Genomic DNA, 11,389 nt, shown 5'->3' with positions numbered 1-11,389 from the left:
TGTAGTTCCCCACTATTATTCTGTGTAAAGGATAAAACAGCGCTGTCGACTAGCTTGTTGCAGAGAGATGTTTTGAAATATCTTTTATAATAAAATTGCACTAAAAATGTAAATCCGTTGCGGAAAGTGCTAAAGTGTCTAATGACGTTTTGGAGCTTAGGATTTTAACAGTTTTTACTTGTGAAAACCAAAAAAATAATAAGTATGTGTTGGCGGTTTTTAATGACGATTTTTGAGTGATATTTTCGGAAAAGTATACGCTATAAATGAATGAGAAAATTTGTAAGGTTTAAAGGACAGGTTTTTGTTTGAAGAGATGATTATTATGATTTATCGATGTGTTTGTTGCGAAAAAATTACAAAGATAATACATCGTAAAACATCTCATAAAAAGAGAATATTAAATAATCACCGCTTAAAGATTGTGTTATCTTGGAAAGAAAATTAATTACATTTCTAACAATCTTTATTAATAACGCTTTGATTACTTCATTTACTTATCAATTTTTTAAATTAATTTTAATTACATTACTTTGTGCAATAATAATAATGATGATAACAATAACGATGATAAAAATAATGACGATAATTAATAATGGTAATAATTAACAACAATAATAGTGATAATAACAATAATAACAGTAGTATAAATGATAATAATAGTTTAAAAAAATAAAAACTATAATAATAATAATTAATAACAGTAGAAAATAATAATAGTAATAATAGTAATAAAAATAATAATATTAATAATAATAATAACAATAATAAAAACAATAACAATAATAATTATAATAAAAGTAATAATAGTAGTAATAATAATGATAATAATTATAATTATGATGATAATTTTTATCGCGGTTTGGTTGAATTATTCAGCGTTGAATGTAAAATCTTAAAAAACATTTCTAAAATATGAAATGAGTTTTTATTTAATTAATACGAATTTATTATGTCTCTGACAGTTAATATAAAAAAAAAATTGGTCAGTTCTCATCTTTAACGCTCCTTTTAGGAGTCATCATCGGAATGATACAATCATTTAAACATGATAATATTTCGAGTTTGAAATACAACCATTTAAACATGACAATATTTCGAGTTTGAAATACAACCATTTAAACATGACAATATTTTGAGTTTGAACTTTTAGATCAATTAAATAGTATTTTTTACCTTCTTATATTAATCTTTTAATTGACTGAAATTTTTTTGCCTAAAAACCGACGTTAAAATATCAGAAACATCTTTTATTCTGAAAATCCAAGTATGTTTTATACTATTCTACTCACGCTTGTTTTAACGGATAATTTAGTAGTAATAATAGTAATAAAATTTAGTAACAATGATATAAAAAAGTTCACTCGTATTTTACTTTCAATCAAATTTTCATAAAAAATCCAGTCAAAATGGGGAGCAAATGGAAGTAAAAATAGGGAGCACGAGTAAATCATCTATTAAGTGAAAAGAATTTAAAATTCAACTCAAAAAACAAGTTTTAATGGGTCATTTGCAGAATAATACAACCCACATATCCGCAATAAGGGTCTGCGTAATTTTTGAGCATAAAAACCCAGCCGCTGAGAATGCTCGTTTGGATTCCAAACCTGTTGGCCGTATAGATAGTATATGATTATATGCTTTTTGAAGGTGAATACCTCTTGTGGCACCACTTTCAAATAAAGGCATTTCTTTTTGAACTTTAGAAGTTATACTTTCTACCCTTATTTGTAGTGTTTGTGTTTCTTCCAATCTTTTTTTTATAACTTCGTTTATTTTTCTCTAATAACTTTGATCTTACTATCACCTTGCTTAATGAAGTCTCGCTCAGTTGAACATTGCTATCACTATTCACGTCTGCTGATGTAATTATATCTGCGGAGTTTTGGCGCCTTATCAGGTTTATTACAACTTTTTTTATTTTGGGCACTTGTACTTGGTACAAAAGCATCTGGTGTTTTCAATTAAGTAATCTGGCCATTATGAAGATAATAAACTGTGCTGTTTAATGGTGTTCTCCTCTCTTTAATTCGATGACTCAAGACGGCATGCAATTCTTTTCCGATTTAGGATTGTTGTTGCTTTATTTTGGTCAATATAAACTCTAATGCAATTTCAGCTGTAATTAAAGTTGCGTCTCGTCAACAAAGTGCTTCTACAGTTGCTTTAACGGGAGTCAGAAGTACTTCTAAATCTGATATGGTTCGATATTCGTTTTTGTTCATCTTAATTGAATCATCAAAGTTGGAAATTATTTCAACTTACGTTACTTTATCAGATCTATAATGCTAACTGAATTTGTTACTGTGAAAATGAATATCACTTTGAATAACTGTAAAAAAGTTTATTAATGAAATAAACCTTCTATATTTTGAAAACTTCATCAATTTAAACTGAAGTTGAAGAATTTTTGAGAATTACGCATACATTTCCTCGCATAAGAATTATAGGGTTCTATCTAACTTTTGTTGTTGTTGTGAGAATTTAATTTGCAATCTTTCTTTGTTAAAATGTCTTCTTCCCGTCATTTTTTATAATTAAAACTAAATCAACATTTAGTCGACTTAGTCGATTTTAAAAATGTCTTAGTCTTTTTTAGTCGACTTTTAAAAGTACATAAATCGATTTAGTCGACAGTCAAATAATCTAAAGTCGTAACAACACTAATTAAAACTATTTGTCTTTTTTTTACTTATGTTTCAAAATTAAACTGATAATTTTCTTTTGATTTTTTTTTTATTATTATTAGTTGATAATTAAAACTTTTAGTAATGAATTCTTTTTAAAAAAAAAAAAAAAAAGTAATTAGAATCTCTAATTCTCATGCGAAGATTTGGAATTAAAATGAAGTCGAAAATTCGAAATTAAATTAGTTAAAATCTTGCAAAGAGAATAAACAGATAAGAAGCAAATAGTTTACCAAAGACTATATTTACTAGACACTTTATGATGTAAAAATAAGTTAATAGCTTAATCCCTCTTTATCTTTACTTTTTTTTCATCGCATTCCCGAAATCCCAGGAAATTTTTAAGAAAAATCCAGGGATAACGGGGATCAACAATTTGTACGGAATCCCGGGATTTCGGGATTTCGGGGACCCGGAATTGCCATCCCTACATCCAAATCTGGAACAAGTTGCTAATGTGTAATTTATTGATTGATATAAAATGCCATGGTGGTACAACAGCAGATGGCTATGTTGTCTGCACAAATTGCTGTAATATATTGTTTTGGAATATAAACAGTATAAAAAAGTGTATAACACTGTATTCTGTTTTATACGTTATACTTTTTTTAACCAGTCAATACAGAATCAAGTGCATTGCTTGAGAAAGATATATCTATCATCCATATATATATATATATATATATATATATATATATATATATATATATATATATATATATATATATATATATATATATATATATATATATATATATTTGTGCCGCTTAAGTAGACAGTTGGAACAAAAAATATAGCTATAAGGGCGACGTTTTTTTAAAGGCGACAAAACTGTGTCGCCTTTAATTTTACTGTTTAATTACTTAACTATTCCGTGTTTTCCATATTTTAAAACAATTGTAAACCAGAGACCTAGTTACCATGATCTTATTACTGTAAAGGCAGTTTTTCTTCAAAGATATTAGATGGAAAAACGAGGTACTAAGGTGTAGAACCGTATATCTTTAAGTATGAAAAAATTAGCGATAAAGGCGACATTAGTAAATATCTTGAAATCTGAGGACGTAAGTCATATATTTTTACATTTTCTTCTTAAACTAAATAATTTCTTCATGGAAAAAAGTCTTGCTCAAGAAAAAAGTTAACAGACGAGAAACTTATAAAGTATTTTTGTATAATTTTTATATATTTTTATAATTTTCTTAGCACATATACACAACAAAAAAGTTTTCCTAAACAAATAACCCGTGTGAGTAAACTTATGCGAGCTAAAGTGTCGCCTTTATAACACTTACATGAAGAGCTCTATTAACTTCTTATTATATTTATAAATCATAAATAATTGTTTCTCTTTGGAAAGACTTTGAGTTATGCTTATTGACCTATGCCATATCTAATAATAATGCAAGCTTCTAAATTACCAATAATACTTAGTTCCTTACAGTCGTAATTTTTAAATGTAGCTAACTAGATAAACATAAATAAATCCTATCTAATGTTAAAAAATTTATACTAGATGTGTTTAGGTCACAGCTAAAACATTTTTTAGCTAAGCTAAACAATTGTATATCAAAGCATTATATGAAATACATTAAACTGCACAAGGTGTATCAATAAGGTCTACACTAAAGTTTGTTTAATTTTGAATTAGAAGATATACTTAGAATTAAAAAAGATTTTATGTGATTTAAAATATAGATGACTTTTATATGCATGAGCTTCTTGTAGTATAATGCCTTTTTTATCTGCAGTTTTTCCTAAGCATTATGTCATTTTACAACTACATTCAAAATATCCTTTCATTCTACTTAAAATGAAATTTATTAAAGGAATGGAGCAAAATGAGCATTTTGTACATTTAGCATAAAATACTTTTTTATTTTCCAAAAATATAACTTTGATTAATATTGTGTTTTTGTTTAATGGAAATTACTAAAGTAGGAAACATCTTCTAAACTTCGATTAGTATAAGGTTTTACAATGGCATAACATACATATTGATAAGAGTTTTGTTTTGTTTTTGTAGTATAGGTTAAAGTTTCTGTTTTCATTTTAATTATAGCACAAAAAAAATTATTAAAAACATACATAAAAAAGAGAAGAAAAGGAAAGGAAAGTGCTCATTGTCAGTAAGTTCATTTGGATTTTTAAAAATGTATTGTTTTTAGGGCTACTTTTTACTTGCTAAAAAAAAAGAATAAAGTGATTTGAATCTAAATTTATCAATGTATGATATATTTCTATTATTACTAGTTATTGATTGTGATTTGTTGCTTTTTTACAACATTCGCTTTTATTTTCAGTTAAAACCTATCCTTTACAAAAAAATCTTATGTGTAAGTATGCATTCGTTGATGTAAGTATGTATTGGACACTGAAGATAAAATAGAATTTGAGGATAACATCATGGAATGTTCTTCTGAAGATAAAACTTTGAGCCTTCTAAAGAAGAAAAATTCTGTATCAGATGTATGTTAACATTTTATGTAATAAATATAACATCTGAATGTTGTAGCTAATACTGAATGATAATCCTTTTTTCTATTTCATTTTATCAATAACTGTTTAATTTAAGTAGTTTGAGCCATTGGTATATATGAGGAGAAGCAAATATGATAATGATGATAGCGAAATTGCATTAATTTTTAGTGAGCAGATCTTATAATTGCTGGAATTTAAGAACTGAAAAAAATTACTTGAGAAGTTTTTTAAAAAGATTGAGTGTAATACAATGTCTGGTGGGTATTTATTTGCAACTTAATGTAAACTTTATCTAGTGATCACGTGATCAATTAGATCTAGTTTTAAAGGATATTTTTTAGACCAAAAAACTCTCTGACAGTTTGATGAAGAAAGTTGGCTCGAAATATCATATAAAACAGTTCAGAGTGAAGTAACAAATAAACGCGATGAAGCTAGAAGAGTTACCATAAACATTTAAAAGAAGTGAATTTGCAACAATAGAATTGCAACATCAGTGCAGTCAAAATTTATTTAACTGAAGAAATACATTAATCATTACTTGATTGCTATTTGATTTTCTTTGAAGTTTTTTATTAAGGGTCTATTAAGGGTCTAGAAGTGTGAGCCCTTCCATTTCATAAATAAAAAGAAAAAGTGGGCCAAGGGGAAATCCAGTCTAGAACTAGACGTGAAAAGAGGTTTTAAAGCCATAATGGTAGCCTATTTTAAAGATGTTAATAGTAAAAAAAGTCATTAAAAAGTGAAAATTTTTAAAGAAAACTTAATCTGCAGAATGCTTTCTTGCACTTTGTGTGTTAATTTGCACTTTGTGTGAGATTCGGCCAAATGAAACCGTCCTCCATGTCCCCCTCTTCTCTACTTCCGCCAAATTAAAGGCGACGTAAAACAATAGTCTTGCACAAGGTATAACCTTCAAAGATCACTAAAATATTGATTATATCAACTATTGCTAATTCCTAAAAGGTTGAAAATTGATTTTAAAAAAAATTAAAAACTGTCGACTTTTCATGCATTTTAGTGATAAAAAACTAAAGACGACAGTCCTCTAGCTACTCAGAAATTAAAGGCGACAGTTTAAATAAGTTGTGCTGTTTTAGAGGTAAATCATCCTTAAATTCATAATATAAGCAAGCACACATTGTTTATAACACATGTTAATGTTAAATATGTGCAATAAAATTAAAATAAAAAAAAAATTTCTGTTGCCCTAATTTAGCATTTTACACTACGTCGACCTTATGCGGTATCTAGCAGTATGTATATATATATATATATATATATATATATATATATATATATATATATATATATATATATATATATATATATATATGACTTGAATGTTGACATCTTGTATAAGAGTGTATGTTATATTAGTAAGAAGACATCAAATAATACATATATTCTAAATACAAATATTAATTTATTATGAGAAATTTTCACTGGATTATAGTTACCAGTATCATCAGCTTGTAAAATTATTTTAAGTTGCAAAAAACAGTTTAAAATTAACTTCATTTTAAACTGTTTTTTTGAACTTAAAATATAAATAAATGCTTTTTGTAACTTAGAGTAGTATTATTTGATGTTTTCTTATAAATATATATATATATATATATATATATATATGTAAATATATATATATATATATGTATATATATACATATATACATGGATACATACCTACATGGATACATACCTACATATATACATACATACATACATACATACCTACATACATACATACATACATACATACATACATACATACATACATACATACATACATACATACATACATACATACATACATACATACATACATACATACATACATACCTACATACATACATACATACATACATACATACATACATACATACATACATACATACATACATACATACATACATACATACATACATACATACATACATACATACATACATACATACATACATACATACATACATACATACATACATACATACATACATACATACATACATACATACATACATACATACATACATACATACATACATACATACATTATACAGCGACAGTTAAGCTTTCGCTTTTATAAAGTTTTCACAAAGTATTTCTTAACTTTTATTTAGTCAGCTTGGTCTTTAAGTTATAGGAACGAAAACTTCTTTAAAATGTTTCTTCAATAAACTATCATCAAACGTTACTCCGGCTACGTTTGGTACAGCTACACCTTTATCTATTAAGTAAAGGAACTTAACATTACTTTTTTTAGCTACATTCAAAAGTTTAAAAATTTGGAAACAAAATTATAAACATATGATTGTAAGAAATAAAGCTGATCAGAATTGATACCGCTCTGTGAATATCCGAATCAATCTATAACTTAAAACTTAGGTTCATTCCCATAATAAATATTAAAGTGGTGAAATATTTTAAAAAAGCAAAAAAAAAAAAAAAGAAAAGAAAAGGACTTCACTGCAAAAATGTTCGAATCTAATTCGAATTGGGTTTTCAACTGTAATTGGGTTTTCAGGAAAATAAAAAAATTTTGTTTTAAAATAAAATTTCTCTTCAAAATAAAATTTCTCTTTAAAAATTTTTGTGCCAAAAATTTTAAATTTGAACGGAAAGAACAATTTATACCAGACTCCATCAATGTTAAAATTTCAGAATTTTTGGCGATACTTTTTCATATTTTGGCCTCACTTTGAAAACTACAAAAAAAAACTTGGTCAGACCCAGCTCTCTTGGATCATACATTTGACCAAAAACTTTTTTACTTTGCACGTAAATTTCTGAAGAATAATCCTCAATTTCTGATATTATAACACATCCAGATTGAATGTGTTGGCATTTGAGACTCTTGATCAGAAACCAAACAAAAAAATTTTTTTCAAACTTTGTCCACCCTGCGTCCCACTGTAAAAAGATAACTTGTGCCCCTCGCGTCTACAGCTAAATCCACTACTATTCTCCGCTCTAAAAAGGTCAGCATAGATTGGTTTCCCACCAATCTATGCTGACCTTGATATATTACATTTATCAATTCAACACTATCTAAGTAGCATGCAATAAATTTTGAAAAAAAAGGAATTTCTTTTTTAAATTTCTAAAATTTGTCTACAAATCTAACCAGGAGAGTGGAACTTAAAACAAGTGTTGTAATTATTTCCTCATAAAAACTGAAACTTTTCTTAACAATAAAAAAACTCTTAAGCATTTCTTGTACCTTCATGATCTAAACAGCTTGTTGATATGTTAGCATTGTGTAGTATATTGTTAAGTTCTTGGGTGTCAGCAATACTTTTTTTATCTTTTGTTTTAACGCAGCAGATGTTACCCATTGAACCTGTGCCAAAAGCAAGAATGTTCTGTAAATATCATATTTTGATACATATAAAGTTTTTATATGACTTTACAGATTTTCTGGAATGTTGATAAAATTGACAAGAGATCTAAGACTATTGCGGAGTTAATTACATTTCCATGCTCTTTAACATTATCTATAATTGTCCCAAATTTAATATATTTATTAAAGGGAATGGGGTCCAAAAATGAAGGGATATTTTCCACGTAGATGATCAGTATAGGCGTGGATGCATAGTAGAAGCAGCTTATTTTTAACGTTTTTAATTAGCTAAAATGTCCGAAATATTAAAAGAATATTAAATTAATATACAACACTTGCAATATTTTGCGGATATTGTAATAATTTATGTCCAACTTATGAAAACATAACAAGAATAATAATTCTCTGTTTTGGCGATTATTTTCAGTTTTTTTTTTTTAAATTTCTCTTTTTTAAATCCTTCTGTAATTAGATTTTTTTACATTTAAATTCTCATTTTCAAATTTTTTTAGCAATTTTATTGAGTTTTTATTTTACTCCTTCATAACTGTCTTTAGTTTTTCCATCTAATTTTGCGTTAATGGTTTTCCTATGATCGTTTTAAAATAAACCAATTTCTTATTTCAATTACTTAAAAAAAAAAAAAAAACAAGTTTGCATAGAAAACCAATCCACTACTATAAATAAAAAATTGTTATAAGCAGCATTTTGAAGGTGACTTCCAAGTAAAAATTTCCAGGTTGACAACTAGCCCCCGTCTCTCTAACAAAGTAGGCTAGATTTTGTTCACGGTATAATCAGCTAAAACAGAGGGCTTGTAACCGGGAAACTTTAAAAAGTAAAGTATTGGAGTGGTTTTAATCTTTTAATATTTTTGATTCTATTTTTAAAATCGGTATTTCATAAAATCCGAAAAGTACTGCTGTAGCAAGCAATCCTTTCTTATATTGTTAATATTCAAGTTAAATTTAGACGTTTTCCAATAGAAATTATTATAAAAACTGTTTAATAAAAATAAGGTAACGGTAATTCAACCTGTTTCGTGGAGGATAAAGCAATTACTGTTGCAAGTAAAAATTTTATGTTTGCAAGGGTAGCAAAATATTCAGGCAAGCACACAACCAATTTGAAATATCATTTTGATACAGATGATGAAAATTTAAAAGTAGCACTGTGATAAAAGATGATAAAAATTCAAAATGTCTCTGCTATAAAGTTAACAAAGATTTAAAATTTTTTAAGGAAAAATTTCTTTGTTTCTTTCTTCATTAATATTACTTCTTCGCTGCAGAATAATTAACTGAACGCATCAAAATGATAGGGAATTGTTTAAAAAAGCGAGAAAAAGCTCCCTCAATATGGAAAAAATGCCAGAGTGCAAAATAAGCTGAAATTTATTTTTAGATTTTTAAAAAGTTTTACAGAAAAGGTAATGATAATAAAAAAAAAAAACAAACGAAGATCTTGAATGTAAGTGCCTAAGTTTTTGTACGTAAAGCATCAAATGGACTTAATAGGCAACTAACTAAAGAAGACACTAACTGAAGACACTAAAGTGATCAAACTACAATACGTTTTAAACTGCAAAGATTTTTCATCAATAAAGTCATCGGAAGATTGTTTACTCTATAAATGAACATCATCATTTTTTATTTTTCTTGCAGCAAGTTGTCATTAAATCGTTGAGCTTTAAAACATTCTTTAGGTAAAAATGCTAAAAGCACGAGGCATCATTATTGTACATAAGTGATAAAAGATATCATGGTTTTCACTAAAGCAGCCAGTCACTTTTTCTTGGTTTACTATTGTAATCCCTCAGCTTATTTGAAAATATTGCTGTATTGTAGGGCATATAACCGGTTTTTTAAAACCGGTTTTAAACCGGTTTTTTTACTTTAGAAGAAAAATCGTAATTGGTTTTTTTGTGGCGGTTTTTGCGGTTTTTTTAATTAATGTAATAAAAAATTTAAATATTTTTGCTGTACTTTTATTAGAATAAATTATTAGTTAAAGATTTTAATTTGATTTTGACAATCCTTTGGTTTCTATTTATGCTATATTTTGTGGTGCTGAATTGAAGTATGATTTGAAGTCAATAACATTTTTCCAAAGTGATTTAAAAATGTCCTTCACGGAAGGAATAAAGGTTCCCCCGTTTGGAGGCACTTTTAAACTTTGGAAAAAATTGAGAAGGCCAAGTGCAAGATATGTGACAAAGAGATGAAGAGCAAAGGAGGATCTACTTGTAAATTAAGAGCTCTTTTGAAGACAAAGCATGAGATGACTTGTCAACAATTAAGATCTCAGCGGAAAAAAAGAAAATACTCCCTAAAATTGACAACTTCTTCAAAGTAGAAAAAGATTTTCATTTCAGTGGTTTTCTCAGAGCTAGTAGCTTTTGATGGAATTCCAGTTTGAGTCCTATCAAAAAGTCAGCGATGCTTTGGGAGCTCAGAGATCCAAAATTCAAGCTGATACAAATGCAATTTGAGCTATTATAATGAAGCAAGGAGTAGAAATCAAAATTCTCTTCAAGAAAGAATTTCAGGATCTAAGAAATTCGAATCATCGTTTTAGCTTAACTCTAGATGAATAAACTTCTAAGCGAAATTTACGTTACATGAAAATCAACGTTCATGTTGAGGATCGTCATTGAAATCTTTGCTTGGTGAGAATCTTTGGATCCAAGCCAGCCGAAAAAGCAGTAGCTATCGAGAAGAAAAAACTTGATGAGCTTGGAATTGATCTTGATTCGGATGTTGTGGCTACAACCACTGAAGGAGCTTCAGTGATGGTAAAACATGGCAAATCCATTCTTCAAATTCACTAATTATGCTTTGCACATGGCATGCATTTGGCTGTTTGTGAAGTCCTTTGT

At 27.5% G+C, this 11,389-nt stretch overlaps 1 long non-coding RNA gene across 1 annotated transcript; it reads left to right on the top strand.

Annotated features, from left to right (window-relative positions):
• Positions 1–5,330: 5,330 nt before the first annotated feature.
• LOC149880453 (uncharacterized) lies at positions 5,331–5,707 on the top strand. Its single transcript, XR_016446453.1, has 2 exons — positions 5,331–5,425; positions 5,510–5,707. It is a non-coding gene; the product is annotated as an uncharacterized LOC149880453 (long non-coding RNA).
• Positions 5,708–11,389: the final 5,682 nt, after the last annotated feature.

This window comes from Hydra viridissima, unplaced genomic scaffold, assembly GCF_058129835.1.
Source record: "Hydra viridissima isolate aposymbiotic clone 2 unplaced genomic scaffold, HvirCarnegie_v1 scaffold_13, whole genome shotgun sequence".
NCBI classification, from domain to species: domain Eukaryota; kingdom Metazoa; phylum Cnidaria; class Hydrozoa; order Anthoathecata; family Hydridae; genus Hydra; species Hydra viridissima.
The sequence above is the reverse complement of the archived record's forward strand: the minus strand, read 5'-3'. Positions and strand labels throughout refer to the sequence as shown.